The sequence below is a fragment of the Mustela nigripes genome, chromosome 2 (genome assembly GCF_022355385.1).
Source record: "Mustela nigripes isolate SB6536 chromosome 2, MUSNIG.SB6536, whole genome shotgun sequence".
Taxonomy (NCBI): Eukaryota; Metazoa; Chordata; class Mammalia; order Carnivora; family Mustelidae; genus Mustela; species Mustela nigripes.
Window position 1 is genome coordinate 147,125,125 of NC_081558.1, and position 13,511 is coordinate 147,138,635.

Genomic DNA, 13,511 nt, shown 5'->3' on the forward strand with positions numbered 1-13,511 from the left:
GGACATCTCTGGAATTTGAACCCATCCTCTGGACCACTGTCCACGTGGTCTGAAATGGGCCACCAGCTGTTTATCAGCCACCAACTCTTCTCTCCTACTCCACATAGCCCATCCACTTTACAAAGGATAACATTGTCTAATAGTTGCAAGTTAAACCCATAGAGGAGTTGAGGGATTTATTGTGATTTTAAATTTTTTTAAGATTTTAGTTATTTGTCAGAGTAAGAGACCACAAGCACAGGGAGCAGCAGGCAGAGGGAGAGGGAGAAGCAGCCTCCCTGCTGAGCAGAGCCCAATGTGGGGCTTGATCCCAAGGCCCTGGGATCATGAACTGAGCCAAAGGCAGATGTTTACCCAACTGAGCCACCCAGTCATCCCAAGATGAGGGATTTTAATAGCTGTAAAAGATTTAATGAAATGATTTCTCCTGTCCCTGATAAGAATCAGAAGGAATTGTCCAGACAGTGACCCTCTGCTTTCTTTTCTCTCCTCTCACAGCTGAAAGCCCTGGAGACAGGGTTGCATGTGCAGGTTTCCAAGCCTTATGCCTCGAGAATTGCAAGGTTCCATATGTCCAGTGGCTTCTCTGCCTAGAGGATAGGATACTGTCTAGTACATACACAGCTGCAAAGATCTGACCATTCTTCTGGTTTTGTAATTGATGTTTTAGATGCCCATGGTGTGGCTCTAGAGTCTGGTTTCACCGAGCTTTGCTAGCACGTCACTGTTTACAGGAGTGGAATTGAAGAGCAAGATACAGCACAGCTACAAGGTTGGAAGCAGCCAGGGGCCTCCCATGTAAATGCTCTCTTGCTGTAGAATGCAATTTACGGTGTCGGGCTGCCTTGCAAAGCAGCAGACCACAGCTTCACCAGCCTCATCCTCTCCAGCCCATGTCTCCTTTCCCTCTTTATTAGGTACCAGGTAGCTTAGATTCACTTGTATGCAGTTTAAGCCCTAAAAATGTGAAAGACCTCTGCAATGAAGAGCTTTGGGGACCATATAAAGCTAACACATTATGAAATAGAGCTTAGTTTAGTTTTCTATTCTGAATTCCATCTCACATAAAGCCCAATCTAGTCTCTTTTCAACCTATGGCACATTTTATTAAAGATTAATGTAGTGTAACATTAGTTTCAGGAGGAGAATTTAGTGATTCATAACTTACAAAGAACCCCAGTGCTCATCACAATTGTCCTCATTAATACCCATCACCCATTTAGCCCTTTTCCCCACCTACCTCTCTTCCTGCAACCCTCAGTTTGTTCTCTAGAATCATGAGTCTGTTTTATGGTTTGCCTCTCTCTTTTTTTCCCCCATGTTCATCTATTTTATTTCTTAAATTCCACATATGAGTGAAATTATATGATATTTATCTTTCTCTGACTTATTTCACTTATCATAATACTCTCTGGGTCTATCCATGTCATTGCAAATGGAAAGAGTTCATTTTTATGGCTGACTAATATTCCACCACACACATGCACCACCACCACCACCACCACCATTTTCTTTATCCATTCATCAGTCAATGGACATTTGGGCTTTTTCCATTATTTGACTATTGTTGATAATGAAGCTATAACCACCAGGGTGCATGTATCCCTTCAAATCAGTATTTTTGTATTCTTAGGGTAAATACTTAGTAGTGCAATTGCTGGATCATAGGGTGTTCTATTTTTAACTTTTTGAGGAACCTCCATACTGTTTTTCAGAGTGGTTGTACCAGTTTGCATTCCCATCAATAGCATAAGAGTGTTCCCCTTTCTCTGCATCCTCACCAACATCTTGTTTCCTGTGTTAATTTTAATCATTCTTATGGGTGTAAGGTGATATCTCATTATAGTTTTGGTTTGTATTTCCCTGATGACCAGTGATGTTGAGCATCTTTTCATGTCTGTCAACCATCTGGGTATCTTTATTTGGGAAAATGTCTATTTATGTCTTCTGCCCATTTCTTAACTGGATTATTTGTTTTTGGGTGCTGAGTTTGGTGAGTTCTTTATAAATTTTGAATACTAAGATATGTCATTTGCAAATGTCTTCTCCCATTCCAAAGGTTGCCTTTTAGTTTTGTTGATTACTTCCTTTGCTGTGCGGAAGCTTTTTATCTTGATGAAATCCTGGTAGTTCATTTTTTCTTTTATTTTCCTTGCTTCAGGAGATGTATCTAGTAAGAAGTTGCTGCAGCCAGTATCGAAGAGGTTACTGCCTCTTGATGTTTTCCTAACTCACACTTAGGTCTTTCATCCATTTTAAATTTATTTTTATGTATGGTGTAAAGAAATGGATCAGTTTCATTCTTCTGCATGTGGCTGTCCTCTTTTCCCAACATCATTTTTTGAAGAGGCATTCTTTTTCCCATTGGATATTCTTTCCTGCTTTGTTGGAGATTAGTTGACCATAGAGATGAGGGTTCATTTCTGGGTTCTCTATTCTGTTCCATTGGTCCATGTGTCTGTTTTTGTTCCAGTACCATACTGTCTTGATCCATACAGCTTTGTAATATAATTTGAAGTCTGGAATTGTGATGCCCCCTTTTCTTTTTCAAGACTGCTTTGGCTATACAGAGTCTTTTCTGGCTCCATACAAATTTTAGGATTTTATATTCCAGCTCTGCGAAAAATACTGTTGGTATTTTAATAGGAATTACATTAAGTGTGTAGATTGTTTTGGGTAATATAGACATTTTAACAATATTTATTCTTCCAGTCTATGAGCATGGGATGTTTTTCCATTTCTTTATGTCATCTTCAATTGCTTTCATAAGTATTCTTTAGTTTTCAGAGTGCAGCTTTTTTACCTGTGTGGTTAAGTTTATTCCTGGGTATCTTATGGTTTTTGGTGCAATTGTAAATGGGATTGATTCCTTGATTTTTCTTTCTACTGCTTCATTATTGTTGTTTAGAAATGTAAGAAATTTCTTTATGTTGATTTTGTATCCTGTGACTTTACTGATTTTGTGGGTCAACTCTAGCAATTTTTTGTTAGAATCTTTTGGGTTTTCCACATAGAATATCATGTCATCTGTGAAGAGTGGAAGTTTAAGTTCTTCCTTGCTGATTCAGATGCCTTTTATTTCTTTTTGTTGTTTGATTGCTGAGGCTAGGACTTCCAGTACTATGTTAAATAACAGTGGTGAGTGTGGACTTCCCTGTTTTGTTCCTGACCATAGAGGGCAGGCTCTCGATTTTTCCCCATTGAGGATGATATTAGCTGTGGGTCTTTCATATCTGACCTATATGATGTTGAGGTATGTTCCCTCTATGCCTACTTTGTTGAGGGTTGTTCCCTCTATACCTGCTTTGTTGGTTTTAACAAATTGATGCTGTACTTTGTCAAGTGCTTTTTCTGCATCTATTAAGAGGATCATATGGCTCTTATCCTTTCTTTTATTAATGTTATTGCTGTTGATTGATTTATGAATATTGAACCATCCTTGCAACCCAGGAATAAATCCTACTCAATCATGGTGAATGATTCTTTTAATGTACTGTTGGATTCATTTGCTAGTATTTTGTTGAGAATTTTTGCATCCATGTTCATCAGGGGTATTGGTCCATAATTTTCCTTTTTTGGGAGGGGAGGGGTTGTTTGGTTTTGGAATCAAAGTAATGTTGACCTTATGGAATGAATTTAGAAGCTCTCCTTCCATTTCTATTTTTTGGAACTGTTTCAGAAGACTAGATATTAACTAATTTTTAGCTGTTTAGTAGAATTCTGCTGAGAATCCATCTGGCCCTGGACTTTTGTTTATTGGGACAGTTTTGATTACTAATTCAATGTCTTTGCTGGTTATGGGTCTGCTCAAGTTTTCTATTTCTTCTTATTTCAATTCTGGTAGTTTTTTATGTTTCTAGGAATTTATCCTTTTTTTTTCAGATTGCCCAGACCATTGTGAAACCATCTTCCTGATTGTTGGCATGTAGTTTTTCATAATATTCTCTTATAATTGTTTTTATTTCTATGGTGTTGGTTGTGATCTCCCCTTTGTCATGATTTTATTTATTTGGCTCATTTCTCTTTTCTTTTGGATAAGTCTGGCTAAGGGCATATCAATTTTATTAATTTTTTCCAAAGAACTAGCTCCTGGTTTCACTGATCTGTTCTACTAGGTTGTTTGTTTGTTTTTATATAATTTATTTCTGCCCTAATGTTTATTATTTCCCTTCTACTGGATTTAGGCTTCGTTATTCTTTTTCTAGCTCCTTTAGGTGTAAGGTTAGGTTGCATATTTGAAATTTTTGTTGCTTTTTAAGGTAGGCCTGTACTGCTATATACTTCCCTCTTTTGACTGCTTTTGCTGCGTCCCAAAGGTTTTGGACTGCCATGTTTTCATTTTCATTTACTTCCATATATTTTTTAAAAATTTCTTCTTTAATTCCCTGGGTGATCCATTTATTCTTTACTAAGATGTTTGGTGCTACCTAGTCCCTGGAAACTGGAGAGGAGAGTTCCCATCTGCTACTGTCTAGCAAGCCCTCCCAGAAAAGTGAACAGTCTCCCCCTCATGTGTCCAGGGGACTCTCTGATCACTACATTCACCATGTCAATGTCTGGGCTGTGTACCCACCCAACAGTGTAGTGCACCTGTGTTCTATCCCAAGCAGGCTGGCTGAGTTTTAAAACTCCAAACTTTGGGGACCTGTGTTGGTTCTCTGGGAGAGGGTCTCCCCATGTTGGGAGTGATGCATGTTGTCCCAGAAGGGCAATCACACTAAAGCACAGGGGCATGGAGTTTGGAGTAAAGCACAGCAAAAAGCAGGTGTCCACATTAGCCACCCTTGGCAAAGTTCTCTATGCCTATGCTGAGGTGTGGGAGAGGGATATGGTGCCTGGCAGCTCTTTTGTTCCAGGAGAGGCAATATCACCTCTCCCAGATGCCCTCCAAGAAGGAGGACCATCTTGTCTCTCCCAGTGCATTCCCAGGGGTTATTTGCCTCTGGGCTATCTGCCCTCCTTCTGCATAGGAGCACTAGAGTGCCCTCAGGGATCCATACCAGCAGACCTCTAAAAATCCAGTCTTTGAACCCTGCTGGTTGCAAATACTCATAAAAGTCAGCCCCTCTCAGTTTCCCAGTCACTGGCTTTAGGATTCCCTGTGCACTTTTCTCTCTGTCTCTCTCTCTCTCTCTCTCTGATCAAGGCTCCTTCCCCTCCACTGCACACACAATCAGTTCTTTCCTCCAGACCATGTCTCTGCACCTCCTACTTTCCACAATGTGGCCTCTTCTCTCTCTCTAGTTGTGCAGTTTGGTTGGGCCTTGTATTGATTTCTTGGGTATTCAGAGTGATTTGTTAAATAACAAATCATTTGTTAAATAACAAATCTAGCTGTGCTTGAGGGATGAGGCAGGCCTAAGGTCCTTCTGCTACTCCACCATCTTAGCTCCTCCACCTCTTTTTCAACCTATGGCACTTTTTATGCTTGCTAAATAATAGAGAAATCAGAAAACGATCCACTGAATGTTAAGGAACAATTATGTAAACAATATCCATGCTTATACCAACTGGAAATTATTCTGCCTCATAATACATGCAAACTAAGTAGAGACATGTTGTTATAATTAGAAAAATATGCAAACTCCTAGATTGTAAAGGAAAATAATATTGTAAAGAAAGAATGGAGGATACTAGGTGGTAGGGAAAAAATTAGCATCTCAAAGGAGAGGGAAGTTAAGCAAATTAAGAACATTTGCAGCGTATGAGGCAGTGTGCAGGTGCATTTCACTTTATTAAATTCATTGATACTAACTGCTTTTTAAAACATCTTTATAGATTGATTTTTCATTTGAATCATATTTAAATTCTAATTTCTGAATGATATAATTGAGAACTGTTTATTTATGAGAACTAATTTTCTTTATCACTCTCAAACATGTCTGATTATAAGACTCACATGGGTCTCTTATTAAAAACACACATTTCTGGGCTTTTCCCTAGAGATGCTACCTAAGAGAGTCCAAAATTCTACATTTTTTTCTTAATATTTATTTTGAGAAAATTTCAGATATGTATTTTTATTTAGCATTAAAATAATGGTGAGTTACTGGATGTACGGATGGATAGATAGATAGAAATAGGTCCTAATAAATTGTTCTAATAAATTTCATTATGAGTTCTTAACAGTTTGAAATTCTGAGACTTAATCTAGAAAGTAACAACAAACCTTTAGTCAGTAAAACAGTACTCTCAACATGTGGCTGTCAAAAGGTCTTGTTCAATGTAATGTCATACGTCCGAAAACATGAGTTTAAACATATAAATATCATTTAAAGAATAAAAACCCATCTTCCCTGTCCTTAATCATTAGACTGTTAGCAGGAAATTAGAGTCCCTTTTTCCTCCACACGTAACCTCTGACTAGATATTGTATTATTAATTCCCTAGTTTTTCTTTAGAGTTTTATTTTCATGTATATATCTGAAAGAAAGTATTTAATTTTCCTGCCTTTGAACATAAAAATAAAATCATACCATATTCTTCAATGACTCTTTTTTTAAATTTACATATTTATTTTAGAGAAAGCATGCAAGCATGAATGGGGGGAAGGGGAGAGGGAGAAGAGTCAAGCAGAAGAGTCACTGCTGAGTGAGGAGCCCAACATGGGGCTCAACCTCAGGACCCATGAGATCATAACGTGAGCTGAAACCAAGAGTCAGATGCTCAACCGACTGAGCTTCCCAGGTGCCCCCAGTGACTTACTTTTTTTGCTCAATATTGTATTTTGAGATTCATCTCTGATGATGGATAAGGTTCTGATTTGTTTCCACTACAATATACTGTTATATGATTATACCCAGATTGATTTCATCTACCACTGATGGATAATAAAAATGTTTTTAGTTTCTCTTCATATGAACAGTGGTGTCAAGAACATTCTTGTGTATGTCCTCTGTGTACATGTACAAGAGTCGCTCAAAAGTATGTACCTATGGTTGCCTGGGATTGAAGCTTCTAGAAAGGTATCAGTGTTTTTCTAAATACCAGGGATTCTTATCTTTGGAGGGTAGAACTCCTTTGGCTGGCCAGCAGTTGCACACACCAGTTTTTTGTTGAGCTCTAGAATATTTTTATACCTCTTGAGACATTGTACTAGTAACTCAGGCTTGAGTGACATTGTGGAGATGATCCGAGCCTAGAAATGTTGTTGGTTTCTTTGCCCCATACTTAGTAGACAAACATTTGGGCTGGGAATCTGTATACTGGCTTATCTTAAAACAATATTCTTAGGTCAGCTCAATATTCATAATGATCACTTACATTCTCTTCTAATGCTCCCTTCGCCTACCCTGCATGAGTGGCTTTCTACTGCACATGAACAACACAAATGACCACACTCTAGATTCTGATCAAGGAGATGGCCTAGTGGAAAGAACATGGGCTTTGGATTTAGAAATAAATGACTTTCATGGGCTTGATGATTTAATGAGCATATAGTTAAGTTGCTTTATTTCTCTAAGCCTGTTTTCTCATCTATAAAGTTGGGATAATAGTTTGTATCTTAGACACATGCTATTATAATTAGTTAAAATATGCAAATTGCTTGGCCCTTTACCTGACCCTTGATATCCATTTACTAAATTATAGTCTTGGTTGATACTGTCCTCATTATTTGTCATCACCCTCAGAAATCTGGAAATACTATAATTCCTTTTTTTAATTGATAACCTCATTTTTTCCCTGCCTAATGGTATCAATTAAATCCATAACCCCCTTAAAAATTTCGTCTCAACTTCTAGTTTCCCACCCTGAGTTATTCTCATAATGTTCACATAAAATATGTCTTGTGCTTTGTTCTTAAATTTTTTTTTGAAGAAAGGATCATATATAGACATACTTCATTTTATTGTGCTTTGCAGATACTGCTTTTTTTTTTTACAAATTGAAGATTTTTGGCAGTCCTATGTTGAACAAGTCTACTTTTGCCATTTTTCAGTATTTGCTCACTTTATGTCTCTGTGCCATGTTTTGGTAATTCTCATAATATTTTAACTTTTTTATTATTATATGTGAATTGCTGCAATCTCATGATAAAGTTTTAACAGGTGAGGAGTTGCTTCTTACGGATAAGCAAAGAAACTTGTTCCTTAAGATAGAATCTCCTTCTGGTGAAGATACTATGAAGACTGCTGAAATAACAAAGGATTTTAAATATCACATAGGGGTACCTGACTGGCTCAGTTGGTAGAACACGTAACTCTTGATCTCAGGATCATGAGTTCAAGCTCCACATTTAGTAGAGATTACTAAAAATAAATGAACTTTTTAAAAAAAAATTTTATATATATATATCTATATATATATAAAACTTAGTTCATAAAGCAGTGGCAGGATTTGAGAGAATTGACTATAATTTTGAAAGAAATTCTACTGTGTAAAATGCTACCAAACAACATCATATGACACAGAGAAGTCATTTGTGAAAGGAAGAGTCAATTGACAGGTCAAACTTCATTATCTTAAGAAATTGCCACAGCCACTCCAGCCTTCAGCAGCAGGCACCTGAATCAGTTAGCAGCAATCAACAGCAAGGCAGGACCCTCCATCAGCAAAAGGTTGATGTCAGTCTTAATTTATAAAGATGACTGAAAACATAGAAAGGTAAATTCCTTTGAAAGAAAAGCAATGATACAGTTCCCCTAGAAATGAGAGGCATGGCACAAAACACAGGGCCACAGGAGGGATACCACATTTTGATCAGGAAGAAGCAGAAGTTAAAAGAGTTCTTAGATCATGGCCTTTATTGAGGTTTGGGGGGGGCATGGTGGAGGGATGAAGGCAGGGCAGGGCAAACCACTGAGGACTGGCTGGTTTGAATAATTGTGACATGTTTCTAGGCCAAAGGAATAGCTCCTAGTTACCTGGTACCTGGCCAGGGGAAGATTAAGGCAAAGGAAATTATCTCCTGGGGTGTAGAGCCCAGACAAAGGAAGAGGTAGGGCTCTGGAGCAGTTAGTTTGCATATCAAAGGCATGCTCCTGTCAGAGCTCTTTGCTATTTCTAAGAATTGGCTAGCCCTGAGGGGTAGGTCCTCTTTCCCAGCCAGGAAAGTTTATGTTTTTAAGATGAAAAGACATTTCTCATAATAGAAAATTAATAAATACACACAAACACAAACAATATTTTCTGTTAATTATTTTGGTCTCTTCTTAAACAAAACATGCCTATTTTGAGCTTTTGATTCCCACCCTCCCCCGTCCCTACCATTTCCCCACCATCTTCCTCTCCAGCACTATCATCAGCTCCAGTACACTGGCCTGAAAACCTATAGCTTCTGCTCCTGACCACACGTGGACCTCTCCAGGGTGACCTCCCCGGTCTAAGCCAGCTTCGGTCTCACCGGGATTACGGCTGCCATCCCATCCTCACTGTGTACTTCCACTTGTGCTCCCTCAAGAGAAAGTATAAATCAGCTCTCATCTCCCCACTGATTCAAGTCCTCCGAAGACTGCCCAGCTGCAGTTACAGCAAATCCCAAACATTTTGCCTCGGTCTTCAGGTATGATCACCTTGTCTCCATCTCTTCACTCTCTTCTCTTCGCTCCCTGGGTCCCAGTCACATCTGACGTCTTCCTCACCCTTGAGCATCCCAAGCTCAGTGCCATCTCAGGGCCTTTGCACATGTTGCCTGTTGTCCTAGAACTCCCTTCCTGCATCTGTAGTATAGTGCCTCCTCTCCTCGTTCAAACAGCTCAAAAGTTTATGCCCCAGAGAGGCTTTCCCTAAAACTCCCGGGACCCCATCCATGTCTTTCCTCAAATTTTTACTTTGTTTTCTTTATAACTGTAGAATGTAGATTCAATCTTAAATATTTGTTAATGTGTTTTTAATCTCATGCCTCTAAAATAAAATCTCTAGCATGATGGGCACTTGGTTTTCTGGTTTATTACTGTATTTTCAACATCCATGTTAGTGCCTGATATATAAAAAATGCTCAGTAAGTATTTGTTGAATTAATAAAAATATGAATGAAATGTAACTGGAGACAAAAAAAATCATGGAACTTATTACATATATCACTATTAGTAATATGTATTACATATATAAATATGTATAAATATATTAGAGCATTAAAACATTTTATTTTTTAGTATTCATTAGAATTCTTCAAAAAAGTTAGCAGTCTTTTGTGAACAAATTTTATTATGCTTCATTTTTTTTTTTTAAAGATTTTATTTATTCATTTGACAGAGAGAAATCACAAGCAGGCAGAGAAGCAGGCAGAGAGAGAGAGAGAGGGAAGCAGGCTCCCCGCTGAGCAGAGAGCCCAATGCGGGACTCGATCCCAGTACCCTGAGATCATGACCTGAGCCGAAGGCAGCGGCTTAACCCACTGAGCCACCCAGGCGCCCCAGGAACATTTAGTCTTATGCTGGCGAATGATCACAGATAAACTGTCAAATTCCTGAAACTTTCCATGGAAGAACTTAACAAATGTTTTTGTTGTTATTGAATATTGATCATTCATATTGTGCTTAGCTCGTGTGAAGAATCATTATGGCATTATCCTACCTTTTTTTTTATCCCCATTTTAAATGTGAATTATATGACTGTTTTCCTTAATAATAGTTTGAGTTTATTTCACTTGGAAATTGTTTTTGTTGTTGTTTACCATTTGGCATAGAAAGGACTAAAGGAGACTTATATTGGTTGCATCTAGACAAAGATACTTAAAATACATGAGAAAAATGAAGGAAAGAAAGGTAAGAGTAGAAAAATAAGTCTAACAAAAGAGGTGATAGCAATGAAAAGCTTTCCTTGATAGAGGAGGTCTGAAAAGTGGGTCCTGAGTTTTCCTGCAACTGATTCAAGGAGAGGAATATCACATTTAAGGGACTTGTGTTCTCTATGAGATAAAAGCAACCAGTTTTTTCAGGAGCACTGAGCTGTTCCTCATAGTGAGGTCAGGGAAAATGTCTCCAATCTCAGTGAAGGGGCAGGGTATAACATGAAACGGGACCTCAACACCTTCCTTTCAGTAAGTGTAGTGACCTAGGTTGTTTTAGGAAGAATAAGTCAACATAGGAGTCACTGGTAAGCACACTAAACCACCTCTAAGTGACTTATGTGTGGCACACTGCTTTTTTTTTTTTTTTTTTTTTTTTTTTTTTAAAGATTTTTTATTTATTTATTTGACAGAGAGATCACAAGTAGGGCAGAGAGGCAGGCAGAGAGGGAGAGAGAGGAGGAAGCAGGCTCCCTGCTGAGCAGAGAGCCCGATGCGGGACTCGATCCCAGGACCCTGAGATCATGACCCGAGCCGAAGGCAGCGGCCTAACCCACTGAGCCACCCAGGCGCCCGGCACACTGCTTTTTAAACCATTAAGTATTTATGTTGTTTTGTTTTGAATTTACTTTGACACAACCACTTTTCAAAAAAGTGTGTAGGGGAAAAATCAGATTCACTCCATATATGCCAGTTTCTCCATATTACATCCTGGGACAAAGAATTTGTACTATTTTGAAAGGAATTTATCTATGTAAATAAGAGTCAGTATCAGGTCCACTGAACCACCAGCCTGGGAACTCATTGCTTTAATCCCAAGCACAGGGTAATTAGTCAGCTTTAGTTTTTTACTCTATGTTCAGCCTAACAATTTATCATATGCATGAATTAATGTCTAATATATGTGTGTATTATGGGTGTCATTAGAAATACAGTAGTGTATTTCATAATGATTACATACACTGATATTGCAGCAAACTAATAAGGAAAAAATTAGTATCTTCAGTAATAAATCATCCCATTTCTCAATTGTGCGCCTCCATTTCCTCCAAGGCTCATCCCCACAAGTGCCGATCGACCTGTGGATGACAATGAAAATAAAACAAAGTCCTTGGATCCAATACCTGATACTCCTCCTGACTACACTGCCATTTAAGTTCAGCAGATCCAAAACCTGATGACCCTCCAGAGCATAATCCCCATTATATATCCGGTAAGTTAAATCTTCAGAATCTTTTCACCACTGCAGAAAATGACACTAAGGGTTAAGCTGCTTGTTTAACTAATTACTTTATTGTTTCAATAAATAAATATTGAGTACCTACTGGATGCCAAGTAGTTTACTGAATATCAAGTAGAACATTCCTATCCTCAAAGAATTTACTGTCTCCTGGAGTAGGAAGTTCTATGGAAATATGAAAAGAATGTGGTAGGGACACAGACCGCAGAGTATTGACTGTGAGATTAAAGGGAAGGCCTAACTGAGGAAGTTGGGTTTTGTTGGCATGATAAGGAGTTTCTCAATCAAATAATGGGTGGGGAAGGGAGAATGTCTGGGCGAAAGAAAACAGGTCCAAAAACAGAAGGTCATGAAGGCCTGGTGGTATGATTGGAACTTGATAAGGTCCTGCTTGGATCAAAAGACAGAAGGGCAGAGCATGGGAGATAACAACTGAGTCTTCTGCTGATGAAGGAGTTTGCATCTTATCCTGGAGCCTGTGTGGGCTGTAGAAGCTTTTTGACAGGACAGCAACACTTCAAAGCAGATACTTGAGTTTGTCTTTCATCACTTTCTTCCCAGCTTTGGGCACAGGGTCTGGTACATAACAGGTGCTGAGTAAATGTCCAGTGAGTAACTGATTGGATGTCTAATAAGATAGCTTTTGTGGGGGGAGGAGGTGGCACATGGGTGGCTCAGTCCTTTGAGCATCTGCCTTCAGCTCAGGTTATGATCTTGGGGTCCCGGGATCAAGTCCTGCATTGTGCTCCCTGCTCAGCAAGGAGTCTGCTTCTCCCATTCCCTTTCCCCCTCCCCCTGCTCATGCTTGTGCTCTCTCTCTTTCTCAAACGAATAAATACAATCTTTTAGAAAGAAAGAAAGAAAGAAAGAAAGAAAGAAAGAAAGAAAGAAAGCAAGCAAGCAAGCAAGCAAGCTAGCTCTTGGAGCCAGTGTGAAGGAATCACTGCAACAGAGGAAAAGCTAGTTAAAAAGTTACTGCCGTCATACCATCTGGATGATGCTTAGAAAGAGTGAGTGTAAAGAAGAGGCAAAAAGCTCACAGTTTGGAAAAAAATCATCAATGAGATGATAACAGAGATATTATTTCATTCTAGAAATAAGATCTGTGGAACTCAGGTAGCCTCTGCCCCTGCAGTGTTTTCTGAAAACAGTGGAGTTTCCTTTTCCTTTTTCCTCTGTGTATATTTTGTATGGCTTGTAATCCAGTATAACCACTCAGTACTGCTCAGTTCCTGCTAAATCCAGGGTATTGACAAACCTATATTATGGCCAAGCTCCTTCTGGCCCTTTCTCAGTATTTTACTTCATTCAATGTCTTATTTCTATATCTTTCAGGTGATTTATCTTCCTTTTTTTTTAATGGAGGTACAAGTCACATACATAAAATTCACCACTTGAAAGTGTGTAATTCAGTGGTTTTTAGTATATCCACAGGGTTGCCATCATACTATTTCCGCACCCCCCCCCGGACCACTTTATTTTTCAATTAAAAAAATTATAATGCAGATATTTCGAAATTCAAATGGTACAAAAGGACCTTGG

At 38.6% G+C, this 13,511-nt stretch overlaps 1 protein-coding gene across 2 annotated transcripts in view; it reads left to right on the forward strand.

Annotated features, from left to right (window-relative positions):
* The window catches only part of LOC132010159 (phospholipid scramblase 4-like), a 49,369-nt gene that overhangs the window by 13,328 nt on the left and 22,530 nt on the right, over nucleotides 1-13,511 (forward strand). Inside the window, exons 3-4 of one of the 2 annotated variants that reach the window (XM_059388094.1) lie at nucleotides 9,234-9,502; nucleotides 11,783-11,942. The gene's annotated coding sequence lies outside the window, so the exon portion shown is untranslated. The remainder of the gene's footprint in view (nucleotides 1-9,233; nucleotides 9,503-11,782; nucleotides 11,943-13,511) is intronic. The other variant, XM_059388095.1, reaches the window with a different exon arrangement.